At 48.6% G+C, this 11981-nt stretch overlaps 1 protein-coding gene across 1 annotated transcript in view; it reads right to left on the minus strand.

Annotated features, from left to right (window-relative positions):
• LOC307222181 (uncharacterized protein) overlaps nucleotides 1-11981 on the minus strand; it is a 214140-nt gene that overhangs the window by 125266 nt on the left and 76893 nt on the right. The gene's annotated exons all lie outside the window — the stretch shown is intronic.

The following is an 11981-nucleotide window of genomic DNA, read 5'->3' on the forward strand; positions in this document are numbered from 1 at the left end:
TGAAAATCACAGAGGTGAAAGAGGAAGTGGGAAAGAGTGTCATTTTCCAACTTCCTCTTTCAGCTCTATGTGCTTTGCAAGGGAGAAAAGGTTAATCACCTTCACCACCTCCCCCAACCAAGGGCTAGGGGGAGAGGGACAAGGACACACAGATGCTTTGTGGGCACCAGGGGACGACCACAAGGCTACCACTGTGCCCGCAGATGCCACATTTGTGACCCCAGGTGTAAGTGTCCTGTCTGGTGAATGAACACACAAAGCTGCCTTATGTGTACTAGGCAAGATTTTGGTTCCAGGTTTTGTCTATTGAGTCATAGCCGCTCTCCAAGGTGCTATATGACTTTTATTTTCTTTTTTTTAAAAAGCCTGATAGTTTATTAGAGAATCCTCCTTTTTAAATAATAACATAGTTCAGTCTCCCTCATTCTCTCACTCCATTAATGCTCTAACTGGAGATGTTGGAGGCTGTGCTTGGAATCTTCTGCATGCAAAGCAGATGCTCTAACCACTAAGCCACAGCCCTTTCCTTAAGAAACAGGAGCATCAAAAGCTGCCATAGCAAGACCGTTGGTCGATCTGGTTCAGTATTGTCTACACTGACAGGCAGCAGCTTTCTGGAATTTTGGGCAGAGGACGTACCCATTCCTACCTAGAGATGCTGCCAGGAATCGAACCTGTGTCCTTCTGCAAGCAAGGCAGGTGCTCTACAGTGGAGATCAGGTCTGCCTCAAAGGTCAATCACACTGCCTCTTTTGTTTCAGATGGAACAGGAGGATTTCTGTTCCTGTTGTTCCTGTGGGTCAATAAGTCACTATGCAATCTATGCAACAACTTTAGACTCTCCCAGGAAGATTTGATGTGAATAGAGAAAGGAAAGCAAGGAAGCGAATGGATCCTAGCTGCTGGTTTTTGAGTGTGAAACGGACACAGAGAAAAGTGTCAATCTCAAAGTCCTTCCCCCCATTTTCTTCCTCCATTGTTCCTTATGCTTTAAAGTTGTCTTCATCTGTTACTGAGTGAGTGGAGGCGGGGAATCTGTTGTGTTAAAGAGGATTAATCCTGCCCCTCACAACCCTCCCTTCTCCTTTTCAAAAGTTTCCCTCTTCCTCTTTGATCATGTCTGCGGACTGTGTTCGGGGATGCAAATGAAGGCCTTGGCAATCGCGTAGAAGAAAATCATCTCCCTTGACATTTTGGAGAGTGTGTAGGGAATTCTCACTAAGCCATTGAAGTACAAGCTGATCAGAAGAAGGGGGGGGGGGAATGAAACAGGAAAATTCAATAAGGCAGACACCAGAAAAGAATAGAAACAGACAACAAAGAATGTGAAAAATGAAGAGTGTTTGCTACGGGGTGGGGAAATTGAGGTGCAGCACCCAGACCTGCTATTTGAAGCCTCTGTTCCACAATACTGCATTGCAGGGTGTATAAATATGTAAGGGCAGGATATGACATCTGGTGGAAAAATGGAGATCCTAAGCAGTAGTGACAAATTCAGAAGTGCTGGGTCCCTTCAGGATGGTCACAGCCTCGTCATCTCTAAGCTTACACAATAATCATATAAATATGGATGCATTGCAACAGTCATTGCAGATCTCCATGCGCTGCCTTTCAGCTAGATCCACTGTTTTCCATGCTCATAAATGGGCAAATACAGGTAAAACTCAGAAAATTAGAATATCGTGGAAAAGTTCATTTATTTCAGTAATTCAACTTAAAAGGTAAAACTAATATATGAGATAGACTCATGACATGCAAAGCGAGATATGTCCAGCCTTTATTTGTTATAATTGTGATGATCATGGCGTACAGCTGATGAAAACCCCAAATTAACAATCTCAGAAAATTAGAATATTAAATGAAATCAGCAAAACAAGGATTGCAAATAGACCAGTACTGGACCTCTGAGATGTAGAAGCATGCTGTCAGGGACTCAGCGGGAGCGCAGGGAGGAGAGGAGATGGAAAGCGAGGGGGAGCAATCCGAGGGCAGCGTAGGAGAATATGACAGCAGCCCGATAGATTCCATGAGCCTCTCCAGCGAATCGGAAGATTCACAGAAGGGGGCGCCGATGGGCAGGGCATGGGGCGACCCAAGGGGGACACCCCAGAAGCAAGGGGCCAGCGGGGACTCCCAGAGCAGCAGTTGGAAATTAGGACCAGCTTCCCCACCAGAGCGTAGTGGGGGGGAGGAGTCCCAGGTGTCAGAGCCCACATATGCACCACCAGCGAGAGAAGATGAGTCAGGGTTGACCACGCCTCCATCGGAGAGCGAGTTAACGGTTAAGAGGAAAGTTGCAGGCTGGGCGCGGCGCGCCAAGTTCAAAGATACAGGCGAGCGGCACAGAAGGTAGCCCGGCTAGGGAACCAGGTCCTAAAGCCTGCCGGAAGGAGGGGCAAGAATCGTCAGGGTCAGCGTCAGAGGAGTCCAGGAAGGATGAGACCCTAGCGGGCAGGAGGGCCCAGAGGAGAAAGGAACTTAGGAAGAGGTGGAGCAAAGCGAGAGTCTTAAACTGGTGTGGAGGGGGAGGAGACTCAGACAGGACTTCGCCGGTCTAAGGTCGGGACGTAGAGCTGCACGTTGCGGCTTTAAAATGGAGACTGAATCTCAATAAAGACTTTTGTACATAACTACAGCCTAGCGTTGGTCCTCTGTGAGCTGGGACCTGGAGGCAGCTCTGACACATGCATATGTACTCAGTGCTTGGTTTGGGCCCCTTTTGCATCAATTACTGCCTCAATGTGGCATGGCATGGATGCTATCAGCCCGTGGCACTGCTGAGGTGTTATGGAAGACCAGGATGCTTCAAAAGCAGCCTTCAGCTCTTCTGCATTGCTCGGTCCCAGCGCCTGCCAACCTAGCAGCTCAAAAGCACACAGTGCAAGTAGATAAATAGGTACCACTCCAGTGGGACAGTAAACAGCATTTCCGTGCGCTGCTCTGGCTTCGCCAGAAGCGGCTTAGTCATGCTGGCCACATGACCCGGAAAAACTGTCTGCAGAAGCGGACAAACACCGGCTCCCTCGGCCTGTAAAGCGAGATGAGCGCTGAAACCCCAGAGTCGCTTGTGACTGAACTCAACTGTCAGGGGTCCCTCTATTATTCTAATCTATGGACATATAGGCAGCCACATGGCAATGTGGGAAAGAATTCCATCTCAAGGCAGAAAGCCTGAGGAAAACAAAGGAATCTTCTCCCAGCAGGAACAAGGGAGGCGAAATGGAACCAGAGTTAGCTGCCAGAGCTTGAGGCTGCAATCCGTCACCTCCCCCCCCCCCAGCTTGTTTTGAGAGAAGCACATTCCCCATCAGCTCCTCTTAAATAAACCATGGAAAACTCACAGGCAGCAGCCTCATGGCATCTATTAATAAGCTGCCTCTTCCACGTCTCAGCATGCCACCTGAGAGAGAGCTGATCCCTGAGAACCAAGCTGATTCGCTGGCTTCTTCAGAGAGGCGGCCCCCTGCCGTCACTCCAGGGCGACAGAGCCTCTTGCAAGGGAGGTTTCTCCTGTCTCCAGGGAGGCAGGCTGTTGTTCTCCTTCCTAGGGTTTTGCATGGGTTTGCATCTGAATATATTAAGGTGGGGACCCTTGTTCTGCCTGAGGGCCACATGCCAGGGGTGGGTGGGGCCAAGAGGCAAAAGGGAGTCAAAAACTTGATATAATGTTTGCCTAGGCTGGTTTCTTAACACATTCACACACTCCTTTCTCTCCTCCATCCCAGGCAAGCAAGAGGCATGTCCAGAGTTCAAGGACATTTTCCAACCAGGCAAAAATACTCAAGGAGGGTGCAGAGTAGAGTCCAGAGGGCCAGATGAGAGAAGCCTAGAGGGCAACATGTGGTCCTGAGGGTTCCCACCCTTATTGTGTGTGCATACACAAACACACAACTATATATAAGTTTATTTAGGCGCCAATCTTGGCATATACGAACATAAGAAGAGACTGTCTTCAGGATCAGGCCAAGGGCCCATCTAGTCCAGCATCCTGATCTTGCAGTGGCCATTCAGATACCTTGTGGAAGACCACAAGGAGAGCATGAGAGTGACAGCAACTCTGCCCACTTTTGATTCCCAGAAACTGATATTCTATTCTAATGCAGACTACTTGTTTCCTAGTTCCAACACGTGAGATTTGGGAGCACCTGGGCCAGACCTGCTTCTCATGCACAGCCTCAGCCCAACCCATTTTGTAAAATGGCCATGATGTCCGGCCCTGACTGCAAGCAGGAGCCCACAGGGTACAGCCGACTCTTGGACAAACAAAGGACAAAAAAGTTGTGTGGGGCTGGATTTCAGGACCTTGGAGAGCACCCAGGAGATCTCTTCCTCCAAAGAGGTCTGGCACTTGGTGGACGCCTTTTATCCCTTTGGAGGGATCGTGCTGCCCCTTTCAGGCTCTGCCTGCTTCCTAAAGAGTGAAGAGTCTTAAAAGGGGGGAAGTCTTGTGGCCCACAGCTTAGCCCTCCCATAACATCTCACTCAGCTCTTGCCTTGTGTTTCAAGCAGCATAAAGAGGGGTCATAGAAAGCTGCCAGACCCTTAGACCATCAGTATTGTCTACACAAACTGGTAGAAAGAAGAAACGCCATGGTGCACCTGTAGCAGCAAAACCGGACACCTTTATCTGCCCCATCTGCAACAACAACACACACAAAAAAGGTCTATCCTGTATTAGGCTCTACAGCAGGCGCTGTAACTCTCCAATGGTTTGACTTCACCGCCTCCCTAGACACAACTCTTTCATGGTCTCCAGAGACAGATGGATGCCAACAAATGTGACTGGCACTGACTCAGTTTCAGGTGCTGAGAGTTGTTAAGAGACGCCTACCATTCCCAGAGTTCCCTTTGAAGGGGGATTGATTGCTAGATCACTCTGGAAATGGTAACTCTTGGAGGGGAGTAGGGAGTCTCCAAACAACGTTTAGCACCATTAACAAACTACAGCTCCCAGAATTCCACTGCTTAAAGTGGAATCACAGCGCTTCAAATGAATGGTGTGAATATGTTTGGGCCAGCTCTCTTGGCCTTAGAATCAGAGTCAGACGAGATCTTGGAGGTCATCTGTAATCTCTGCTCAGTGCAGGGTCTGCAATGCAGAATGTAGCCATCCATACCGCCCCCCTACATTTAAAGCAGATTTGAAGCGCTTGATTTTCCCCAAAGGACTCTGGGAACTGCTGTTTACCCCCCCCCCCCCCGCCCAGCTACAATTCCTGGTACCCTTCACAAACTACAGTTTCCAGCAGTCTATAGGGGAAGCAATGTCACATCATAGTGCTTTAAATATATGGTGAGAATGTGCCCTCCTCCCTCTTTCTCTCCAAGAGCTACACAGGAACTCGGAGGCATTGTCTGCCTCCGCAGCTCTGCTTGGAGATGAGCTCTGCTCATTTGTGGGCATTAATTTATTCCTTCTTGCTAATTTGAAATGAAGCATAAACACAAGTGCGCCGCTGTATAGCCCATGACCGAGGGTGCAGTTTAAACCCAATTATGCACTATCATCAGAATACATGCCCTTTTATTCCGGTGGCATATTAATTGTAGCCCTCCTTGCGCTGCTTATTAGCACAATTATAGTCTTTCTTCCCCTCCTCTCCCCCTCAAGGCTCCCCCTTCATCAGCCAGCCTGCCTTTTCTTTCTCAAAAATTGTTATTATTCCATCAAAACAACATTCTGCTGTCCCAAGGAGGCTTCAAGCATTATTATTAAGAAATAATGGGAGAGTTTGCCTGGGCCCTTCTCTTGCAGGGAAAAAAAGAAGGCAGCATTCATCATCCAAGTGTGTGTGTGTGTGTGTGTCTATATCTATCTATCTGTCTGTCTATGAGAGAACATGAAATGTCTCCTCTTTTATAAGGCCTGAACACAGCTGTCTGGCTTCAGAGTTTCCATGTAGCAGGTTAAATGCCTTGAAAGAAAGTGCCTAACCTACCTCGCAGGGTTGTTGTGAGCGTTTCAACTGGGTGCCCAAAGTGGACCTCCAGGTTTCTCAACCTGGCCTGGGAGGCTCACACTACTCACCTTCCTGACTTAAGATGCTCCTTGATTGTCTTGGCCTGGCTGGAATGCCTCCTCAAACTCAGATCATGCCTCTTACTTGTCTGGATAGAGAAGGGCGTGGGAATGGGATTTAGGAAAGAGAAGGCATGTGAGTGTGTGTAGAAGCTAGCCTCTTGCACATTTTGAATTTGATGCTCCATCCACCTTTGCTTCTGGCCATGCCCACCATCTACATGTGGCCCCTGGAAGGTTTCCCAGAAGTAAACATGGCCCTTGGGCAAAGGTCCCCCACCACTGAGGCAGCCCCTTTCAGCCTGATAAACCACATGGCTGACATCAATCACTGAGCTATGCTGGGCTAGGAGGATCAATAGTCTGGTTGCTGCCCTGCTCTGGGCCATGGCAAGGCTCAACAGGAGAGTAGGACAATATGAGGTTCAAGCTGGGTACAAGGCAAGGTGGGACAAGGTTCAGGCTGGCCGCAAGGCTGTAAGGGAAACACAGAGCTCAGAAGTTCCTCCAGCAAAGAACAAGCTGGAACTAAGTCCCCTTGCAGCAACAGCACCAGGTGCAGACTAGTTCTGAACACCACCTGTGCTGCAGGATGCTTCTCTACTTCAAACGGCCCAACCTTCTCTAGGAATCTCCAGTTGTGATGGAGCAGGACAGGCTTGAATTTTCCAGGGTCTTCTATGGTGGAGTCAGAAGATGGCAATGCCACACACCCAGGACGTGGAGGGTGGGGAGGACTGGCCCCACAGAGCTTGTGGGGCAGGCCTTACTTGCCCCCGTTTCAGGAGTCCTCACCTCCATCACCTGATAACAATAATAATTTTATTACAGTATTTATACCTCGGCCCATCTGGCTGGGTTTCCCCAGCCACCCCAGGCAGCTTACAGCATATATAAACATAATAAAACATCAAACATTAAAAACTTCCTGATACAGGGCTGCCTTCGGATGTCTTCTAAAAGTTATGTAACTCTTTATCTCCTTGACATCTGAAGGAAGGACGTTCCATAGGGATGGTGCCACTACCAAGAAGGCCTTCTGCCTGGTTCCCTGTAATTTCACTTCTTGCAGTGAGGGAACCATTAGAAGGCCCTCAGAGGAGGATCTCAGTGTCTGGGCTGAACGATGGGGGTGGAGATGCTCCTTCAAGTGCACTGGGCCGAGGCTGTTTAGGGCTTTAAAGGTCAGCTCCAACACTTTGAATTGTGCTTGGCAACGTACTGGAAGCCAGTGCATAAAGAGGAATCCAACTTTTGGTCCTTGACACCTTCCTGGGCACCTGTTTGACTGCATTAATTTGTTTGTTTATATTTAATTAATTTTATTGGTTGCTTTTTTTTGTTGCCAGTGCAACCCAAAGCGACTTGCAGCATACAATAAACAACATACATTAAAACTACCATAAAAGGAAAAATAGAAAATCTAAAACACAATCATATTTTTCAAAATATCCCACCTGCTCAAGGAGGTGCCAGGGAATTAAAAGGCCTGATGAAGCGGAAACATTTTTACCTGGTACCTAAAGGCAAGGAGTGATGGTCTCAGGTTAGTCTCCTGGCAAAGAGCATTCTACGAGCTTGGAGCCATGTTCTTCTGTTGTCACTTTCTGCACATGAAGAAGGGCCTCAGATGATGATCTCAGGGCTGGGTTGGTTCACATGCGGAGAGGCAGACCTTGAAGTATTGGGCTCCTGAGTCGCATTATGCTTTAGAGGTCAAAACCAGCACTTTGAATTGGGCCTGGGAATTGGTAGCCAGTGCATTCAGACCGTCTACTCAAACCCTCTTGCCCCGGCGAGCAACCTGGCCACCAAATTCTGCCATCTGAATTCCAATGGCATTGCAATGCCCTTGGGCTGGTGGGGTGCACAGAATAATCAAAAACTATCCCCAAGGGAAGGAGAAAATGAACAACCAGCAGGTGAACAAAATAGCAGTGACAGAAGAGATGGGGAAGAATTGGGCTGCCTTTTCTTGAAAAACACCATCTGGGATGACTTTTCCTGCCGCCTTTTAGATAATTGGCCATCCGCCTAGGCAGTGTGTGAGAATAGCATGCTAACACACACATACGCACACACAGCACTGAACGGATATGTTTGTCGTTTCAGTCTCTCTGGAAAGTGCATCAGCACATAGCCACTGCCCTGAAAATATATATTTAAAAAATAATAATTGTGAAAGTCACAAGATGAGCTTGAAGGGCACTAGGTCTGTGGAGGAACCAACTGATGCCAAGCCTGTGATTCATTCTCTTCATCTTTCATATTCAAGGTTTTGAAGACATCCATTGGCGCTGGGTAAGGTGCCCAGGCAGGTGGATCCTTGGAGAAGCGAAACAGTACCACCCACCCACAATCAGAGTGAATCAGCAGGCCTGAAAGAAACCCCAAAATTTCCAGAAGTACAAAAGACCTTTACCAGGTAGGGACGCAGGTGGCGCTGTGGGTTAAAGCCTCAGCGCCTAGGACTTGCCGATCGAAAGGTCGGCGGTTCGAATCCCTGCGGCGGGGTGCGCTCCCGCTGCTCGGTCCCAGCGCCTGCCAACCTAGCAGTTTGAAAGCACCTCCGGGTGCAAGTAGATAAATAGGGACCGCTTACCAGCGGGAAGGTAAACGGCGTTTCCGTGTGCGGCTCTGGCTCGCCAGAGCAGCGATGTCACGCTGGCCACGTGACCCGGAAGTGTCTCCGGACAGCGCTGGCCCCTGGCCTCTTAAGTGAGATGGGCGCACAACCCCAGAGTCTGTCAAGACTGGCCCGTACGGGCAGGGGTACCTTTACCTTTACCTTTTACCAGCGGGAAGGTAAACGGCGTTTCCGTGTGCGGCTCTGGCTCGCCAGATGCAGCTTTGTCACGCTGGCCACGTGACCCGGAAGTGTCTCCGGACAGCGCTGGCCCCTGGCCTCTTAAGTGAGATGGGCGCACAACCCCAGAGTCTGTCAAGACTGGCCCATACGGGCAGGGGTACCTTTACCTTTACCTATGAAGGCAAAAAACACCCAAGTGAGAATTAGGCATGTGCAGTGTGTGCATAGGCTGAGAGAAAATGGGGTATCCTGGAAGGAATGGAGTCTCCTGGAAGGGCTGGCTGGTTCCGTGAACAGGAGCATTCTGAGAAGCAACATTTTGTTGCAGTTCCTACTTGCATCGATTAGCAGCCACATGAACTCAGCATGCTGACATACCATGTACCATTGGCTGCCAAATGCGAACAAGAGAATGTCACTGCAGCTGTTGTGCCCTGCTTGCAAGTGGCAACTACTGGAAAAAGTCCTGGATTTCTGACAATGGCATCACCTGGTTCACAGTAACACACAGGAACATAGGAAGCATTGTCTACGACTCTACACTGACTTGACAGTGGCTCTCCAGGATTATCAGGCAGGGGTGTCTCCCAGTCCTACCTAGAGATGCTGTTGAGGATTGAAACTGGGAACTTCTGCATGCAATGTAGATGCTCTACCACTGAGCTATGGCACTTATGCCTGAATCCAGATTGAACAAGAGTAAATCCAGATTAAAAACCATTTGAGGTTTTTAAGCAGAGGATCGCTCTGAATCCAGATTGAACAAGAGTAAATCCAGATTAAAAACCATTTGAGGTTTTTAAGCAGAGCTTGGATGGCCACCTGTCATGGATGCTTTAGTTGAGAATTGTGCGTGGCAGGGGGTTGGACTAGATGACCCTTGGGGTCCTTTCCAACTCTTATGAGTCTGGGAGCACCCTGGGAATCAGGACTTTTCATTTTGAAAGGTAACACACCCACCTTTGCTGCTCTTCACCTGAAATGAACAGCTACTGCATTTTTTTGTTTTAAAAAGAGGAAATGCAAGCCCTCTTTCTGTAACAACATAAGAGGAGGCCTGCTGGATCAGGCCAGTGGCCCACTTGGTCCAGCATCCTGTTCTCACAATGGACAACCAGAGACCCCAATGGGAAGACCATAATCAGGACCTGAGTGCAAAGGTGACCAACAGCAGCAAAGGTAGTGGAGGGAGAATATAGCCATCACAGCAAGTAGCTGTCTATAGCTCCATCCTCCATTAATTTGCCCATTCTTCTTTTCAAGCCACCCAAGATCATCACTACAACAAAGAAATTTATGTTTTAGTGCAGGGAGGTTTAACACACGCATGCAGCTCTCATGCCTTTTTTGGCAGCCCTTGGCAACATTTGACAAGCTTCTCCCGCAGCCCTTGCACTGCCTTCCCAAAGGTAGGTAAGCTTGGGAAGGAGGCTTGAGGGCTTCAACAGGGTCCTAGAGTTCCACAGTCTCTTCCCAAAGCCTTGTTAGCACTTACACAGCTTTGGGAAGGAGGTGGGAGGGCTCTAGGACCTTGCTGCAGGTGCAAGGGCTGCAGGGTGTGTGTGTGTCAGATTTTGGCCTGGCACCCTGCGGGTTCTGTGTCAAAGTACTCTTGCAGCCCATTTTGTATGAAAAGTTGGACCGCCCTGTTTTAGTGTGGCATCCACACTTTGGAACTCCCTCTCTATTGAACAATAATAGGGTGAGCTCCCACTGCTCAGTACCTGCTCCTACCAACCTAGCAGTTCGAAAGCACGTCAAAGTGCAAGTAGATAAATAGGTACCACTCCAGCGGGAAGGTAAACGGTGTTTTAGTGCGCTGCTCTGGTTTGCCAGAAGCGGCTTAGTCATGCTGGCCACATGTCCAGGAAGCTGTACACCGGCTCCCTTGGCCAGTAAAGCGAGATGAGCGCCGCAACCCCAGAGTCGTCCGCAACTGGACCTAACGGTCAGGGGTCCCTTTACCTTTACGAACATCTTAGTTTTAGCAAGATGAAACATGCCTGCATGTTTTCAATAGTTGTTTTTAACTGGTATTTTTAACCGGTAATTTCAGTATATTGTAAACTGTTTTTGTTTTTAACAATCAAGTGGAATATACATTTTGTGAAATAAGAAATAAATCTGGTGGGATCAAAAGTGCAGAGCTGTGTGAAGAAGCCAATTCATTGGTTAGCCGTGACACTTCTGACATTCAGCTTGAATGGCCCAGTTCTTGGTTTATGGGACAGAAGGGGGGGGGGGAGTGTCTCCTTATCTGCTTTCTTCACATGCATATTGCACACACCTCTCTCTATCATGTCTTTCTCCACCATCTGCTTTAGAATTTGGGAAGGTCAAAGCAAGGTCAGGCAGCAGGGGGCAGAGAGGAAAAAACAGGTGGATTCCACTAGATCCCCATCTGGTAAAATTGCAACTCAGAATGACTGTATACCAACACTCAGCTCACAATCCCTTTCAGATGGGTGCTTCTGCTGGTGAGGCTTACCAGGCTGTCCAGTCTAATTAGTCTTTTCCCTCCATGGCTCACAAGCGGCTTATAGAAAAGCTGCAGCACAAAAGCATTTTTTAAAAAGGAATAAAAAGTTCCCCCACTTCCTAGTGCTTCAAACAAGATATAAGAATGTTAAAATTCTAAAGGAGCAAAAAAAGGAGCAGCGGACCTCAAGCTCTCCTTTGAAACAACCAAATACTGTTCTAGAGAGGTGGGGAGGTATTTCCTTCTGAGCCACCTTCCTGGGGGCCACATGCTAGTGGTGGACAGAGCCAGAGCCAGAGGCAAAGGTGGGTGGAGTGATAAATTTTACCTTTTGGTAGAGCAGGCTGGTTTCTACACACGCTGTTCTCTATTTTATTTTATTTTTTTAGCGGACTTCCGGGTTAGCGCCTCCGGTAATGGTGGAATTCCTCTGATCGGGAGGAATTTGCTTCGTGGAAATCCGGGTCTGGCCGCCACGGCAAAGGCGGAGACCCACTAAAAATCACAATGAACCGTTCCCTCTGACGCCACATCTCCTGCTGGGTGTCAATTTTATCGAAAGGCCACCTCTGATTGTAAAAGTAGCCTTGCATCTTGCTGTACAAGCAGATCCCATTTCTGGACTCTCAATTCCTCCCCGCCCCGCTTTACAGAAATGGCCTACTTGCTGATGT

This window comes from Podarcis cretensis (genome assembly GCF_951804945.1).
Source record: "Podarcis cretensis genome assembly, chromosome: 8".
Classification (NCBI taxonomy): Eukaryota; Metazoa; Chordata; class Lepidosauria; order Squamata; family Lacertidae; genus Podarcis; species Podarcis cretensis.